This window comes from Thermobia domestica, chromosome 3 (genome assembly GCF_964235325.1).
Source record: "Thermobia domestica chromosome 3, izTheDome1.hap1.1, whole genome shotgun sequence".
NCBI classification, from domain to species: Eukaryota; Metazoa; Arthropoda; class Insecta; order Zygentoma; family Lepismatidae; genus Thermobia; species Thermobia domestica.
Genome location: NC_137456.1, coordinates 61,336,209 through 61,350,700, shown reverse-complemented (window position 1 = coordinate 61,350,700; position 14,492 = coordinate 61,336,209). Strand labels below are relative to the sequence as shown.

Genomic DNA, 14,492 nt, shown 5'->3' with positions numbered 1-14,492 from the left:
ATATTAAACTACAATCCAGTTCCAGTTCCAGTTCCAGTTACCTCCCTTACGGGAGATTTGTATAAACGAAGTCCGGGCTTAGAGCCCTGGAGACTATTTTACTAATTTAGTTTTAAATGAAAATTGTTTGAAATAAGATTATGTATTAAGATGGCTCGTGCCAAAATGGCCGGATTAGCCTGTTTTAGTTATAATTGTTTACATACTGTTAATGTAATAAGGAAGGATAAGCGGCGCATGATCATATTGAAATTGAATCACAGTAAAATTGTAACTAATAACAAAATTGTCAAAAATATTGAAATGTAAAGGCATTTATTCCGAAGTTGGGCGTCCGCTTCCGCCAAGTTTTTTCGCTGTTATCACCTTTGCACACTTTCTGCAATTTGTTAACTAGGTTCATTAATCCGTGCTCTTCACAAACTTTTAGAAGATCTTGTTCGTTATCAACGTATTGCTTCACAAATGTTAAAACTGTTACTTCATTGCCCTTGTACATTCGCCATGTTGATAACATATATGCTCGTTTCTTTCCCACAATGCAACTGTTTTGTTACCTTGCGCCAAGTAGTTCCCTCCGCTCGCCGTATAGTCCCATGTTTACAACCGCTTATATATAACAAATAAATATATTTTTCGAGACACTTATATATTATCAAGCACACAAACGATCAAATTATCCATATCTTTCCTGTAAATTTTTAAAATTTTGCTGGAAACGGACGCCCAACTTTGGAACTTAACCCAATTGAATAAAACTGAGAGCAAAGCTCCCCAATACTTAGTGTTTACAGCGCCATCTCTTATCCCCACTCTAAAACTACAATAAAGTCAAATTCAATTAAAACAATTATGGGCACGTTACCCACTGGTAAAGAATTAGAAGAGATTTTTCTTTTATAATTTATAATTTCTGACGGCGCTTAGTGCACTAAGAGCATTGAAATTTGGAAATAAAGTTAGAGAGATCTAGAATACATTTGAACCCCAAATCTTCTGGGAGTTAAAGCGTCAGACAATACATTATACAGAACTATGTTAACCCGAAGAAAACTAATTCTGGTTTTCCCTTTCTCAGCAGAGAGCACAGTAGGTCAAATGCATCGACCTCCGTTTGAATCAATATTATTATATTAAATATTTGTAAACAATCATATATTCAGCCGAGGTTTTCATCTAAGAATGTCGGAAAATTAATTGTTGTAGAAACGTTATATTCAAATTTCTATTTGTTTCCGTAATTTTACATTTTTAAATAATTATTGATTTTATTAGTATGTAAAAAAAATTAATAAAAAATTTGTAAGAATAAAAAAAATTCAACAAAAACATTAAAACAGCTATTTCGCATCATTCAATGTATAATGAAAATCTTACCTTTTCCTAAGATTGATAGACAAACGCGTATATGCATTCTTATATATTGCTAGTTTTTAATACTTTTCGCAACAGTTATTTTAGATTTTTTAAAAATAGAAACGACTTCTAAAATCAAAAAAACACTTACACAAATATTTTAACTACTTCGTAAACAGATCCTATAAATAATAACAATTTTACGAATACTTATTTTCTTCTTCGTGACTTTGTATGAAGTGTATATATTTTGAGACGCAGACGTAAGTCCAAGACACTATGTTCGTAAACTTGTAATATAGATGTTTTTTAAAACATATTTATTCGATGATTGCTGAAGATATTCTTGTTTCAATTTTCTTAAATTTATCTGTTATTCTGTACAGAACAACGAAATGGTATGACGTAGCCAATTTCATAGAGAGTCAAATTTCAATTCCGCTTCTATGAGAATAATGAAGTGAGGTTATGTATATAGAGTATTACGGAAGGCAGGGATGTAATGGAGTGTGCAGACGAGTGTACGGCATATATCTACCTAATATATTTATAGTTCACGTATACTTACGTTAAATTTACGAGAAAACGAATGTATATGGGTATGTGCTATACTTTTGAAAAGGGTCTAGCATATACTACCAAAAATTTTAGTATTACATCAATATATGCAGGCAATGCAAGCTAGAGGGTTGAACTACGAATATGTCGTTCAGAAGATGTGGATACTAATTACGGTTCTGAGACACAAAACGGACAGAACCACTTTAATAACATCTTCAACATCCTAAAATATTCTCCAATTTATACAAATATTTCAAAATTGTTCAGATGATATACTTCATCGGATCTTTGCCGCAGATCACTAAAATTCACACGAAATGCATTTGTTCAAATTACTAGTTTTCAACCATCCCGATTAGAATTAGAATTAAAAATCAGAGTTTTGGGCTTTCGGCATCTATAGCCATCTTAGCCCATTGGACAGGAAAACTTAGTGATCGGAAAATTTATATTATTATTATTGTTCATTATATTACACAATGCGAATAATAATAATAATAATAATAATAATAATAATAATAATAATAATAATAATAATAATAATAATAATAATAATAATAATAATAATAATAGTTGAGGTAATGTGTTGTTATTCTTCTTTTCAGAAAACTGTAGAGACACACAAAGAAAGAGGTGTATATTCCATATCCTTTTTAGTTATTCCTTTTTCTAATTATAAATTTAAAGAAGGAAATGAATGAAGAGAATATAAAAATTATTCAGGAAATGTTAGAAGAGATTGAAGAAATTATAGGAGAAGAAATAGAATATGAGGAAAATGAAGAAAGTAAACATACAAAAGATTTATTGAAAGAAATAAATGAGGAAATTGGAGAAAAGGACATGAAAGAAATTATACATAAATAAGATGAAGAAAAAGAAGAAAAGGAGAAGAGAAAAAGTGGACAAAAAGATGTGAAACTTTTTTTGATAAAGAAGGAAACAAAGAGAGTATGATAATTAATGATGACGAAGGGACTGAAGAAATCCTCTTTATATGATAAGAGAATATGATCTTTATATGCTGTAAAGAAGAAGATGAAAGGAAATATCAACTATTATTGAAGACAATAAAAGAAGTTAACGTTGGAAGTGGAGCACAAGAAGAAGAAAGTACGATAAAAAGAGAAGTTCAAGAAGAAGAAAAGACACACAAGGCATAGAAAAGTGGTTAAAAGAAGGGGAAACAGTACAAGTAGAACATCCATAAATAAGAAAAGATGAGGGTGATGAATATCCACCCATTATGGAAATAATAGATGATAAAGATAAAAGGAAGAGCTTGTGTTTCTCATATTCAGATTTATAACATACAGAGAAACCACTAAAAGAAGAAGAAGAAGATATATGCTACACTATCATAAAATTTAAAAGAAAATAATATATCAGTAGTGGACTGTAAAGAACAAGAGTTGTATTGCAAAGAAATAGGATATTGGATTGATAATTTACTTGGAAATCCTGAGAAAGAAGAAGAAGAAATATACCCATCAATAATGGAAATATTATTAGAAGATAACCTCAGAGAAGAACAAGAGGATGAATTTAAAACCTACATGGACTTGAAAGAAGTTAAAACATGCATGGCCCCTTAGTTCTGAAAATTGGAAGAATCTTTTAGAAAACCTTGTTATAATGTTTCTTATATTTCCTTCTGAGTCCCCCTTACCGCGCACTCATTATCATCGTTTCAAGTTATTTAGTTCTCCTAACACGACACTGTCATGTAACAGTTTAGTGAAAATCTATTACATCAGATATTTGCTTAAAATTGTATATTTCCTATATTCTGTTGCGGATATAGTATACGTCAGTGCTCGTCACTTACCGTGGACGCACGAAGTGCAGTCTTTTACAGATTATTCATTGACCATCTAGGAACTTAAAAATGGGGTAACGAAGCGAGTGTCGTTCACTTTCCTGGTGATACGAATATAAAAAAAAACAACATAGGTGTATTCACCTTTGTGATCATACTCCTTGTTTGTTTTGTTTGACGGCGAACGCTCTTCAACTGTTTGAGAGTTGTATGCAGTAGTAGCAGGTCTAGCGTGATTGCTTACCGGTTTTTGTGAAGAAAACGGAAGGTTGGAGGGGTTATTCCGTAGAGGTTTGCGTCAAGGTTTGGGGTCATTCCGTAGACGTTTTTGTGAGCTGAACGCAAAGCGAAGTTTGTTTTTTATTGTTTACTTTCAATTACTGGTAATTTGCATTTTCGGTAATTTTCTTGTGGGCCGTATAACATCCTGCAGTTCTATCCAAAAGTTCCGCCTACGTGGAGTTGCCATTTTTTTTTTTATGGTTCTGCGTACATTGACGTAGCTTGTGCTTTGTGTTCTCCAGGTAGGTGGCAGCACGCTAAAGTAGTATGAGAAAGGAGAGAATAAAATGGGAGTTTCGCGGTGATTGTGAAAGTGTGAACACCTCCGATAGTGAGCTGCTGAAGAGGAAGTGGTTAAAGTGAAAAATATTCATCATACATCATCTACATTCATCACATTTAAACACGAAAACATTTATACACATTTACAATTACTTTACACGGATTCATTTCATCTATATTTCACTTTATTCAATATTTTCACCCCGATCATCTGGGTAACTGGCCCTCTTCTTCCCGCTGGAACTCCTTCCCGCTGGAACCATATTCATACCTAACTAAGACTTTATAATTTTACCTGGATTCGACTAATTACTTCTTTATTTACCTTATCCTATTTGACTAACAATTTATAATTAAAAACATATTTAATACTATATGTAACAGGAAATACGACTAGAAAGTCGACCAGAAAAATGCAAATGGCGGCTTACAACTTAAATATTAAAAAAAAAAATACAATTAGAAGAGAAACAGGTCAACAACACGGGAGAAGACTTGTAGACGGACTTGAGGGACTCGTTTTCCTATAAAAGATGTTTGTTTTCCATTATCTTTTCAATAAAATGTTAAATTACACACCTTACAATTTAAAATTTTCGGGAGGACCTACAATAAGTGGTCCTGTTGGACAATTAGAAGTGATTGTAAAACCTGAAACAACAAATATGTAACGAAACAAAGATTTAACCACCAGAATTGATTAATAATAATGTTGATCGCAATATTTTAACCAAAAGAGAAAGAAAACTAATTAAATGGTATAAAAGGGCTTTTATTTTAAATCATTAAATTAGATTTTATAAGCAATTTATTCAACGTTTTGCAGCATATATAGGACAACTCTTGTAATATCCCAGAATTGCATATGAGCTTCTCAGCGTGCTGTTGTAGTTGCATAGTCAACATCAACCGTCGGGAAATATGTTTACACCCAAAGGACACCCACGAAGGGGTCCACCGGATCCGGACTCTCAAAAAATCTTACTTTTTAAAAAATGATTGTGTTTTGTCTGTACCAGGGTGCACTCATAAAAAGTCCATTTGATCTGGACCGCATGCAATCTTAGTAACTTGACAGACATTTGTGCACTTTCTTAATAAAACTATACTTGCTTTAACAGAGAAATTATTAATGAGCCTGAAAATTTTGATCTTACATTATATCTGTATACTTCCCTTTCTTTAAAAAATAATCTACCTAGTTCTTTAATTTTTTCCTGTGAATATAGGTAAAGTGGGGGAAGTCGTGCGTTCCAGGGAAGTAATGTACCAGGGAACATGGCACCTATAGCCCTCTGAATTTCGTGCCAATTTTGCCTTCCTATCACTGAATTCAGTTTTCTGTACTTCATTTTGGCAACATAAACTAATTGCATATAGAGAGAAACAAGTGAACTAGAAGGCAATATATATTTCTCGCATATTAATTTTTTTCTGACATTTGGAGAGTTTTTCTTGCTACGCATAAGTGGAAGTGACAAGTAAATGCTCCAGCATATTTAAAATACGTAGGTATTGCTTTTACATTCTGATGACTTTATTATGCACTCCCTTCGTTAAATTTACATTAATTTATAAATAGGACGATCCAAGTACCAAAAGGGACAGTAGGGATGGGCACGAGCGGGTTCGAGTGAGTTTTCATTGAAACTCGACTCGACTCGAAACAGACATCTTTGAGCTCGACTCGTGAACTCGGCTCGAAAAATTTTCCCCAACTTGACTCGAACTTGACTGGAGTTTCGAGTCTAGTCGAGCCGAAACGAGCCAAATCGAACCAAATGTGTATAGTTTCAAGTATTTTCTTAGAGTATCCTACATGGTCAATATAATTATTATCAATGATACTACAATAATACCACTTATTATTATTATTATTATTATTATTATTATTATTATTATTATTATTATTATTATTATTATTATTATTATTATTATTATTATAACAACAACACCGTGTGTAAACATGAAAGGTAGGCGGTTTGTATCTGCATACTAAAAACTAGTTAACTGCTGACCTTGGTAGTCGTGAACTCTAGGAGGCAAAAACATCGTTCCTATAGGTTTGAGTTCCTGAGGAGCAAGTATCTGGGCTCAAGCAAAAAATTGTTAAAGTTGGAGGGCACCTATAGCCAGTTCAAAAGTGCTCAGCCCGTGTTTAAAGCTGCCAACGGCTCGAGCGGCTGGGCTTAGAGCTCATTCACTATCGAGCCGAGCCAACAGCTTACCCAACCGAGCCGGCTCGAGCCGGAACGAACTGAGCTCATGGCTCACCCCAACCGAGCCTGCTTGAGCCGAGCCGGTGCCTCATCTCAACCGAACTGGGTCGAGCTGTTTGCTCAGTTGAACCAAGCTGAGCCGGTTGACATCACTACCCAGGTTGGGCTTCTGCTTGGACTCAAAACTTCGACCGTGCAGGTCTCAGCCTTGGTAGTTATGACTACAGTATATACTTATATTGGTGTTAACAACATTTGAGGCTGTCTCATTATAAAATCCCATTGTCGTCCTTTTAATCAAGACGAGAAGAGATGTGAGCAATGTCCCATCTCGAGAGCAACACTAACAAATTCCACATTAATGCTTACATTTCTCATAGCTTTCGCTTCCCAGTCTAATCAGGCAATGATTTCAAAACGAGCTAAACGAGCGAGCCATTTATCAGATTCGACAAAAAATTCGACCTCAAAACAGTGATTCGGCTCGGAACTCGACTCGGGAAAATTACCTTTGACTCGACTCGAATTCGCTTCGAGTTTTGAGTGAAGTCGAGTTTTAGCTCGACTCGTGACCATCCCTAAGGGACACGAATTTTCATGTACCAAGGGACAACACTTTGTATATGATTATAGCTATTTGATGTAGCCCTAAGAAACTTATGAATCTGTATTTTTTTAAACAAATAGATATGCCTAATTCTATACTCACTGCATGCTACTTCAATAAATAATGTGATAAAACTGCAATATTATTTGTTTTATATAACATTATGTTCCTTGTATTTACAAAGTTACTTGACAATGCAAAAATTCCTATTCTATTGAGAATGAGGAAGCAAGCTATGGTTTCTGTAGGGTTGTCCCTCGATACAATAATTTAAGTCCCTTGGTACATGCCCCCCATCCCACCCAGTACCTAGAGACGTCAAAATTGCTCTGGCTCTTGTTGTTGCTGCGATACCCATATAACTTTTATAGTATGAAACTAAAATATCAGGTTATCGGGAACATATTTTTTTAGCATAGCATAGCTTTAGCATAACATAAATATACTGTACTCATTCTTCAAAAGCAAAATATAACAAGTGTTCCTGGGGTGCACGACATGCTACATGGAAATTATTTATCGTTTACTCGGGTGCAGAATAATGTCGCGTCTGTCTTGCAATAATGCATCTCTCCCAACTTTTGACACCCTGCAAAAAAAAAAAAAAAAAAAAAAAAAAAAAAAATCTGGGTGCGAGCCTGGTTACAGTTTATAACTTAAGCATGTAACCACAAATTTCAGTTCATTAATAATAATAATAATAATAATAATAATAATAATAATAATAATAATAATAATAATAATAATAATAATAATAATAATAATAATAATAATAACAATAATAATAATAAGGAAAAAGGTAAAGGAATAACAAACGATATTGAATAGTGACTTTTGAATGGATATTATATGCATGTATGTAGAAGGCAAACAATTACTTGAGTTTAGTAGTTCAAGATTCTTTCTTTCCTTTCTGTTTTTTTAGTGTATCTTAATAATTTGCTTTGAGAATCTCAACTATTCAAACATTATTATGCTATAAATAAAATAATAAAAATAATACTGGTTTATCGTACATAATATAAACAAAAAAACTTACTATATCAATAATGTTAATTACTTGAAACAATACAAAAATAATTTACATTAATGAAGCTATAAAAAAACGCATATAGCGCCAGTTGAGAGGTCACTATACTGCCCACTATCACATTAGTCCAGGGATTTTATTACATCCAGGTACCAGACCATTTTTAAAAAATCGTTGGGCGGACGCGTATAGATACTATTAAATATGTCGAATGCAAGCATTACTAAAATTGTTATGCAAAAATTGAGATAAATTAATAACATTATTTTCATCCAGTAGAAAAATTCTGAGGAGGGCCAGCTTAGCTTCTGGGGGTGTCCGGCCCCCCTGGCCCCTCTCGTTCCGCCTATGACCATACTTAAAACAAAAGGGAATAGAAGTAGGGCGTGGAAGTAGTACGGATAGTAATGATGATTCTAATAGAGTATCTGATGTAATAGAAGAAATAAGAAGGCGGTACAGAAGGTATTACATGATAGGTAGAATGTTAAGAATAAGATTAGCTCCTGTCCCTGAAGATGAGAATCCATTTATAGTCAGTCATACATAATAATCTACATCAACTATTAAATTTCCTTTTTTTTTTTTTTTTTTTTTTTTTAGAAAATGTAGAAGTATATGATCACATTGGGATTACCATTACAAATGAGAGAGGAGGTCACACAGCGTTTTAGGTTTCATTTAGAGAGGCCAGAAATCTATCAGTAGATGTAGTATTGGGAAGTTCTGACCGTGTACTATAATGCAACGCATCCTTCCTCATTACTGAAGATTTTTTTAGTAAACATTCATCATATAAGGATGCCCAGAGGATATGGCTTGCCAAAACAATGAATATTGGATATCAATGACTACATCAAGTTAAAAAGGGGAATTGTTCAAATAAAAAACACTGATATAATGTGTTTAGCACGAGCTATTGTAGTTGCTAGAGGAATACGAGAGCATAAGGGTAAAAATAAAGAAATGCATAAAAATATATCAAAATAAAAATAAATATGTGGTAGACGAAGAGGTGGTTAATCTATGTAAAGCAGCAAAAATGGACTTAACAAATGGTGGAGGAATTCCTCGAATTAAAAAAAATGAACAACATTTAAGTAACTATAAAATCATAAGGTGTTTTCGGTCTCATCAAAAACTAAAATGTAATATTTGTGATACGCGAGTAACATGTGAAGATTGTAAACGAGAATCTTATGGACAATCATGTGCTATGATTACCATAATACACTCTCTTATGATAATGTGTGAGAAAGAGTGGAACTAACGTGTGTGGAGAGACTTTATATCATATTTGCAACGTTATCGCACCTGAAGATCATAAATCTTACATGCAAGTAAATAAGAGATCAAACAAAATAAATGAAAGAATAATAATCCCATGCCGTAAGCGTCGATGGACCACCGATGCACAATTAGCGACATCTCGCCAAAAATTGTCGGCCCCGCAGCGTCAATTCGCGGTGCCCACTCTTCCGTTTTGAAAATTATACCACCAGAGGCAGAGACGCGACGAAACGAAAATGAACAACAAAATTACTCCCCCAAAATATGTTAAATCGCTTATATGCGTAATTTGTTTACAGGCTAATGTTTAGCCTCGTCGCCCCATTTGTCGAGCTAGACATTTTTCTATGCGAGCTTCAGATCAGAGTTTTACCCGTTACCGCCTGCAGTGTGGCAGGCTGAACATTGGTCTTCAATATACGTAAGCGGGAAGTGATCTTCTTTTGTGTGCTTGTTTTCACGTGGCAAAGGAAGATGGCTTCAGGTGAAAACACGGCGATTTCCTCAACTTCTAGGAGGAGAGGTAGGTTTCCGTTTCTATTCTTTCTTCTTCTCAAAACGTTTTCTATCCAACTTTTCGTTGATTACCTAGACTTTCAAAATTAATAATATTTAGTTAAGTAGAGAAGGCATGAGGCATGGTTATGTGGCTACAAAAACATGTATAGCCTGCTGAACATTTGGACACAGTGTGGTTTTTTGAAATACATTTGCAAAATTTTTTTCTAAATATCTTCATTTTTAATTGATTCTAAGATAACTGAAGTAATATTTTCAGGTGGGTCTAACCATTTTTAGACCTAACCTCATAAATACTAATTTGTAATGCCATTTTGGTTCAATGTCAGACTGAAATGCTAAAAAAAAAAAAAAAAAATGAAAATCCTTGTTTTATGCTTCAGTCAGAGTAGAATACTACATTTATTTTCAACATATTTTTTTGTAGATGTGGTGCAAGGTCCTGCGGTTGTAAAAGAACTTGTTAAATCGCTTAGCAAGTGTACTAAGATATATTTTGATTGATATCTCACAAAAATTAATCTTCTTGATTACTTACGTGACAACGTTATATTAGATACTGGAACATGTACAGGGCCGGATTTTCCAATAGGCCCGGTAGGCCCGGGCCTATGGGCGCAAGCTCCCAGGGGGCGCACGGCCGAGAGAAAAAAAATTAAAAAATATCTAGAAATAAAAATAAATAGCCATAACTTAACATATTTTTTGAATTGATTTTAGAAAATCAGGCTAATAAAGCATTTTGATTTTGAAGTTCATTGGAACAAATAATTGTTGGTAAAGTTCACCAATCTTTTGTTAATACATTAACGGTATTTTGTTAAGCCCAGAACCAAGTAAATTCCTCAAAAAACTTGCAATGATAAAATTGCATCGTGGAGTGGTGTTTAGGAAAGTAACTTTAACCAGACTAGGGGGCGGAAAAATTATTGGGCCTAGGGGCGCCAAAATGCTAAATCCGGCCCTGAACATGTATGAGTTCTAATCTGTCTCTCCGTTTCCAGCTGCAAACTGACATGTAAGTTTGAATAAAACAGGACGAGGTTCCTTCAATGATCTTGTGAGGGAAAATGAACTTATAGCAGTTACAAAATGGATGGATAACGGATCCGTTATATTGGCTTCAACATGCCATGGGTCTAAATCACTTGCGTATAACCATCGCTATTGCAAGAAAAAGAAGGAGTACACTCAAATGCACAATGCCCATATGTTGTTAATAAATACAATATCAATTTGATTGGAGTGGACCTAAACAAGAGACTTGTTGCTTTGTACAGAATAAATTCCACAACAAAGAAATGGCCAATAAACGTTTTCTTTCACTTCATAGATTTAGCGTTAGCAAACGTTTGGCTGTCATGCGTGGAAGGGAAAAGGCATTTTGGTATTTCGAAGAAAGGAATCGTCGACTTTTTGGAATTCAGGTTATATGTGTCAGAGAGTTTGGTGTTTAGCAAAGGAAAGAAGCGTAACGGAATTGGACCTGGTAACACAGAACAACCAGCACAGCACAAAAGAGACAGCGTTCAACTTGATTACCCGCCCTTGATGTTAGGATTAGTGGTGCCGAACATCTTCCTGTTGTTTCTACAGGACGAAGAAAACTTTCAACGTTGCAGGAAACCATAGGGTGTTCAAAACCAAGCAGAGTTAGGTGCAGAAAATGTGATGTATTCCTCTGTGTGTAAGAACAACTTAATTGTTTTTTGAATTTCACGAAAAGTAATTGCTAGAAAATGTGTAAGGTGTTACATTGTTATTGGTTAATATATGTAATAGATAAAATAAAATTATAATACGAAAATACAGAAAGTAATGTAAATCTTATGTGAGGAACGCATTATGTACTCACTATATTTACACGAAAATGTACATTTCGAGAATTTTACTCAAACAACAAAAATCTTTCAAGTAACAAAATAAATATTTTGATAACTATACGTACTAGAAAATATATTTAATTTCCATGCTAAAAGCTATAATCGAAAAATTCAAGTAGAACCTAGATGTAATAATAATTACATAAAAAATACAGTGTATTGAAAATAAGAATAGCATAGGCTATTAACTTCGACAGTTTTAAAATTGGCTAGGTATAACTTTGGCAAAAATAATAATGAAGGAATTAAAAACAAAACTTTCGGGGGGTGTATAGCCCCGGATCCTCCCTGGCCACACTATTGCTACAAAAATTAACATAGTTTAAATTTTTTTTAGATTACACCTTTCGTAAACCTCTCGTGATGAAGAGGGAATCCCATAAATTGTGGATGAAATTAAGAAAAAACAGGGCATAAATAAATTTACAAAACAATCCTAGTAAATTTTGAAATAAGACAAACCAATCCTTCGATAATCGAGACGAGAAATACGTCTTCCATAATCGAGACGAGACGAGAAATACGTCTTCCATAATCGAGACGAGACGAGAAATACGTCTTCCATAATCGAGACGAGACAAGAAATACGTCTTCCATAATCGAGACGAGACAAGAAATACGTCTTCCATAATCGAGACGAGACGAGAAAACCTTATTTCTCGTCTCATGAGAAACACTATTTGGAAAGATTGGATATTGTTACAACTCATCTAGCTACCCCGAAAACTATGAGTTCTACAATAATCTTAGTGAGTTTGGACATTTTAATTTTTATCCCAACCATGTGGATGGGGGCTAAGCTTACACTTGAACAGCTTCGGGCGAGTTAGTATTCATCTCAGTGACCCCCAAACTATGAATTCGACAATAACATCAATTATTTTCTATTATTTTTACATATCGACCCACTACCAACTCGTCATATACTAAAAGTGCGCCCTCCCACTAAAAAGAAAAAAAATGAAATTTTTGAGTTTTACGTCCCACGGTTATGCCGGTTAGGCTAAAGGAGGCGGTGATGATGAGTAATGAATGAAATGGTGGAATGAAGAAAGTGGGAGGAAACGGGAGAATCCCGAGAAAACACACGCACACGGTGTTTGTCCACCACAAAGTTCACTTCCACTAAAAAGGGAATCAATACGTAAGCCAGGAACTTTTACTTACGGGGAATGTTCAAAATAAAAGGGGGTGTATTCACAAAGCAATATGTTCTGTAACTCAACTATTAGTGATAATAGCAGGTTTAATGGTATCCTCCCTCTCATCCTTCATTTATACGTATCAATTTGTTTGTTTTTTTTTAAAAAAAAACAACAACTTACACGATTAATTATTCTTCGGAAGGAACTGCGGCACACAGAAGAAAAGGATTAAGCATGTCTATTTTGTTAATTATCTTGATCGAAACTCCGGAACAATGAAATCATGTGTTTTACAAAACCTGACATGAGCATGTGTTTACTTCGTGTTATGAAAGGAAACAGATAAATCAGCAAATCTTTTTTTTTAAATGATGCAATAAACATATTATATTAATTGATGGAATTGGATTTGAAGATAGAATTGGATTCGTTTTCTATCCAGGGGAGGTGTAAAAAAATGAATGTTAGAAGGGTCTAGAATCTGAAGGGAACTATGAAACACGCTAAAATTGCTAGACTGTCTGCTTATTTTTTAAAAATCTCAAATTTCAGCTTTCTAAGTTGAGCGGCTGGTGAGATACTCAATTTTTTTTTCAAAAATTCGGACTCCTTTCCAATCCTCCTTGATATACTATTATATTTAATGTGATATGATAACATCTCAATTAGGATTAGGGGTCTAATATAAACCGAAAATCTTTTCATTCTGCTTTGCCGTTTGGCCATACATAAAATTGGATTACTCACACTATTAAGTTATTTAAGTAAATATATTGTTATAAATAACTACATAAAGTGGCTTGTGTCATTCACTTCCCACTTGTTCTGCAAATAGAGGCAACCGTAGGGTCTGTAACCTTGTTGTATGAGATTATATCATGTATATAGGACAATAGTCTTTCAACCTTTCTGACAGAAAAGTGCACTTTTTGCTACTGGCTATATTGCTTTGACGCGTTTGACGTACTCCTGTTTTATAATCTTCCTAAGATGGAAAAAAAAAAAAGTGAATTTTGAAGAGAATCCATTGCTATCTCTAGGATAGATAATCCTAAAGACAAAGGACAAAGGGTATTTTTCCGTAATAGCTTTGCAATAATTGCGGAGCGTAACGCAACACAAAATATGCACAAATTAACTTAAAGTTAAACGTAGATTTTTGCGTATCGTTGATGAAAACTCGAGCGGAAAAGGGATAAAATATACGTTTCGAAGTTGTCAGCCTGTCACATGCAAGAAGCTAGTCATTTGTTTTATTTAAAATCGCGTGTCGATATTCTTTTGTCACTTAATGTCTACTTCAAATTGTAGAATTTTGGTTCGAAAGTAACGTTTGAAGATGTGTAGTTTATTAGATGATGTTTAAAATATAACATGTGAGATTTATAGCATTTTTCACCATAATTAGTTTGGTAAGAGTTACATAGGAAGTCGTGTGTATAGTTGCTATAAAAATAAGTTTTCTTTCAGGGTTATCATATACTTCCAGCACTCTAATG

At 34.0% G+C, this 14,492-nt stretch overlaps 2 protein-coding genes across 5 annotated transcripts in view; one reads left to right on the top strand and one right to left on the bottom strand.

Moving 5' to 3' along the window:
- The window catches only part of LOC145680429 (juvenile hormone epoxide hydrolase 1-like), a 54,425-nt gene extending 52,829 nt beyond the window's left edge, over nt 1–1,596 (bottom strand). The window contains exon 1 of one of the 2 annotated variants that reach the window (XM_081750950.1): nt 1,508–1,596. The gene's annotated coding sequence lies outside the window, so the exon portion shown is untranslated. Of the gene's footprint in view, nt 1–1,377 lie in introns of both variants that reach the window. The other variant, XM_081750949.1, reaches the window with a different exon arrangement.
- A 12,638-nt stretch (nt 1,597–14,234) lies between these two features.
- mms4 (Methyl methanesulfonate sensitivity 4) overlaps nt 14,235–14,492 on the top strand; it is a 104,859-nt gene continuing 104,601 nt past the window's right edge. Inside the window, exon 1 of one of the 3 annotated variants that reach the window (XM_081750942.1) lies at nt 14,235–14,369. The gene's annotated coding sequence lies outside the window, so the exon portion shown is untranslated. Of the gene's footprint in view, nt 14,406–14,492 lie in introns of all 3 variants that reach the window. The other 2 variants (XM_081750943.1, XM_081750941.1) reach the window with 2 other exon arrangements.